This window comes from Crocodylus porosus, unplaced genomic scaffold, assembly GCF_001723895.1.
Source record: "Crocodylus porosus isolate Cpor-Errol unplaced genomic scaffold, CroPor_comp1, whole genome shotgun sequence".
NCBI lineage: Eukaryota > Metazoa > Chordata > Crocodylia > Crocodylidae > Crocodylus > Crocodylus porosus.
Genome location: NW_017728906.1, coordinates 130,965,791 through 130,970,261, shown reverse-complemented (window position 1 = coordinate 130,970,261; position 4,471 = coordinate 130,965,791).

Here is a 4,471-nt window from a genome sequence, read left to right as displayed (position 1 = left end):
GAGCCTATAAGGATGCTGCGGGTTTTTCCTCCCAAGGTGGAGAACCTTGCATTTTTCAGTGTTAAACACCATCAGGTTCTCGTCTGCCCATTTGCTGAGCCTGTCCAAGTCAGCCTGGATCATCCGCCTATCTTCTGGTGTCAATTCTTTGCCCCAAAGTTTGATGTCATCGGCGAACTTGGCCAGCCCGCTTCTGACTCCAATGTCCATATCATTAATGAAGATGTTGAACAATATGGGTCCAAGGACAAAGCCTCGGGGGACCCCACTGGTCACAGGGCACCATGACAATTCAATTCCATCAATTACCCCCCCTGGGTGTGACCACGGAGCCAATTCCCCAGCCATTGGATTGTGGTGGACCCAAGGCCACAGTTGGCTAGTTTTGCCAAGAGGTGATCATGGGATACCAGATTGAAGGCTTTTTTAACATCAAGATATATGACATCAATCTCTTCTCCCTTGTCAAGGTGATAGGTCACCTGGTCATAAAAGGAAATGAGATTGGTCAAGACCAACCCACAACAAACCCATGTTGGATATCCCTCAGGATGTTGGCATCAGCCAGTCAATTAAGGATGGCCTCTTTAATAAACTTTTCTAAGACCTTCCCTGGGATAGAGGTCAGGCTGATGGGCCTATAGTTTGCCGGATCCACTTTCCTCCCTTTCTTGAAGATAGGCACCATATTGGCCTTCTTCCAGTTTTCAGGAACTACATGAGAGATCCAGGAGTTCTCAAAGTTCCATGCCAGGGGCTGGGCTATGATGCTTGCCAGTTCCTTGAGTACCCTGTAGATTGTCAGGGTCAGCTGACTTGAAGGTATCCAGCCTCTCAAGGTGTTCCTTCATGAGATCAGCATTGATAGAGGACAGGGTATCTCCCTCATCTGGACCCCCCTGTCCCATAGTGGGCATGGGCGTCCCATGCAACTGATGAAAGACCAAAGCAAAGTACCCATTTAATAGGTTGGCTTTTTCCTGGGCATCAGTTGTCAGTTGCCCCATCTGGTTCAGCAGGGGTCCAATGTTGCCTTTGCTTTTCCTCTGGACTTTTTATTGCCCTTGATGCTCAAAGCTAGTTGGACTTCAGTTGCAGCATTGGCTTTCCTGGTTTGCTGCCTGCAAGACCGGACTAGTGCAGAATATTCCTTCTTGGAGGGAAATCCCATCCTCCATCCTTTGTAGGCCTTTATTTTTTAGCCTCAGGAGATCTGCTAGTTCCCTGGAGAGCCGAGGGGCTGCTGTGCCCTCTTGCTCCCTTACCTCTGAGAGAGAATAGACTTAGCTTGTGCATTGAGGATTGCTCCCTTGAGGAGCAACCATTGTTCCTGGACTCCCCTCCCTCTGGGATCATGGTCCCTTAGGACCTCACTGACAAGCCTCCTGAGCTTGTCAAAGTCCACTTTCCAGAAGTCAAGGACCTCAGTGTTGTTGACTGACTCTCCAGCTTTATGGAAGATGGTGAAGGTGATCAGCTCATGGTCACTGTCACCCAGCTTCCCATCAATCACTAGGTCAACAATTAGGTCATCCCCAGTTGCCACTACCAGGTTGAGCAGCACTTTACCTCTTGTTGGCCCATAGACTTCTTCAGTCCAGTAGAGGTCATCCACACATGATATGAAGTTTTGGAACCACTCACATTTTTCTGATTTATACTCCCATAAGATATCTGGGTAGTTAAAGTCACCCATGACTACCATGCTCCTGGAACATGTGACCTCAGCCAGTTCCCGTGCAAACTCCTGGTCAAGCTCTTGACTTTGGGTGGGAGATCTGTAGTAGACTCCCACCGTTGTGTCCCCTGTGCCATGTTCTGCATGGATTTTAACCCAGAGGGTCTCCAGTCATCCACACTGGTCACCAATATCAGCTTGCAGGGACATGTAACTTTCCTTAACATAGAGAGCTACACCCCTGCCCCTCTTATCTACTTGATCTCTCCTGTACAGGGTATAGCCATCTATACCTGTGATCCAGTCATGGGTGGAGTCCCACCATGTCTTTGTTATCCCTATGATGTCATAATTATTTTTGTTAAGCAGGAGGACAAGTTCCTCCTGATTGTTCCCCAAGATCCTGATATTTATATACTGGCAGGCAAGTGTCCCCTTGGGGGCTCTTGCCTTGCCCACAGATTGTACCAGGGCTTGGGCAGGGGTGGGCTGCCTTAAGTGCCTTGGCCTGTGCTTTTCAGGCTGAAGAATCCCATGGCTCTCAGCCTCTCTTCATAAGGTCTGTTTTCCTGACCTCTGATCATGTGTGTAACTCTCCTCTGCACTCTCTCAAGCTTCTCCATATCCTTTTTGAAGTATGGAGCCCAAAACTGGATGCAGTACTCCAGCTGTGGCCTCACCAAGGCTTGAGAAGCATCTATGGATACAAGCCAGTGTTTTGCTTGCTTTACTAGCCGCAGCATCACATTGAAGGCTCATGCTCATCTTGTGGTTAATGATGACCCCCAAGTCTCTTTCTTCTGCAGTGCTAGCCAGTGTAGCACTGCCAAACCTATAAGGATGCTGCAGGTTTTTCTTCCCAAGGTGGAGAACCTTGCATTTTTTGGTGTTAAACACCATCAGGTTCTCGTCTGCCCATTTCCTTTGCCTGTCCAAGTCAGCCTGGATCACCCTCCTATCTTCAGGTGTAGATGCTTCACTTCTCTGTTAATTTTCAATAGTTACTTCTCCTTTAATTATATGATAAATATTTTGGCACGATACTATATACTATATTTCACAATGTATAAGTTGGGTTCTGAAGCCTAATTTTTGTGTCTTAAGAATCAAACTCAACTTTTACACTGTGCCACATCAAAAAATCAGTGATGGGTTTGGGCTCAATTGGGCTTAGCTCTTGGCTCACACAACCCCATACCCTGTGAGTGGTGCTGCCAGAACCATTCACATGGAATGAGGCTGCACCAGCCAATCACAAAGCCCAGGCCAAGACCCATCCCCCTCCCCTGAGAGCAGTGCCAGCCTCACAGGGAATGGGGCTGCCCCAGCACAAGCCTAACCCTGTCTACTGCAATCAGTGCTGCCAAACACTGAGCCTAGTGCCACTCACAGGGGGCAGGGCTGAGCTCAGCGTGAAGACTGGCCTGGCAACAAGCGTTATGGTAATTACATGGGCAGAGGTTTGTTAGGCCTCTACAGTACCAGGGGTCTATAATTCAATTGTCCCTGAAAGGGTTAATCCCTCAGAGTATTGGCCTGTGCCTTAGCCTCACCCTGAGACCCCACTACTGTAAATGAAGAACACACCAAAGGGTTAATAAGCAAATCTGTACTATAAGCCAAAGGTATCAACAATCATAACAACATGAACTAATCAACCATTAGCATAATACTATATACAAATATGTACAAAGAGCAATACTGACCTGTCACCAGTGGTGGCAGCCAAGAGCACTGGCTACAGGACCCTCTGTCAGATCCCTGTCAGTCAGAGGATTTCTATTCTTTCCTCCACAAGTAAAGTACTTACTTGGCAGCCTCTGAGGGGAAGGGTGATACTTTACCCATCCTATGGGGGGAAAATGAAGGTAAGAATCTCAGGTGGAATTCAGGTATATCTTGGTGGACTTGTCCTTGTCCCTGCAGACACCACTCAGCACCCACACTCCCAATCTTCCCCAGCTTCTCATATATGGGCACCACTCACTTCTACCACATTGCAGCTTTCAGCCACAATGCCCAGTGCATACAGACACCCAGACGTACAGCCAGTCATGCACTGTCAGTCACATCTACCTGCATATACACAGCTCCCACAGCCTGTCAACTGTCACAGGCCAGATGGGCACTGTGAGTATATCAATTTAGTTGCAGACTGACTGAGCACTGCAACTTTACTAGCCACCGGGCTTTTTGGTTCAGGATCGAGAAGGTGATGTTGGAAAGGAAAGAAATGACAAGTTTCACTTACAACAAGAAATGAATTTTACTTATGACAACAAAAGATATAGTTTGCACATATAATAGTTAATAAAAAGGTTAAGCTAATAAGCAGACAACATAACAATACAGATTAAAATTAACAATGATAATAAAACAGATAAAGAAATTAACCAAGAGTTCCCACTTGGTTAGTAACTTATCGATAGGCCCTTGATTAGAAGATGCACATCAAGTTGAATCAGGAAAGTCAGACGTCTCTGAACTGGGCTGCCTGAAGGATACCAGTGGAAGCCCCTCAGTCAGGATCTGGTCCTTGCTCTCACAGGGAGTAAGAGAGATCCGTGGGGGTATGGGACAGCAATGACCCTTCTGTTTCATCCTTCCCGAGGGTTACTATGACGTGTGTTTTTTTATATTCTAATTATGCTAATTTTTAGTTATATAGCCATTCATAATATTGCTTTATAGCTGTTATCCTATAGGGTTAAAAGGTGTTAGAAACTATTATAAGTTACCGCCCAAGCTTGGGTTTATCCAATAAGCAAATTGCAACACAACATCTTCAGGTTT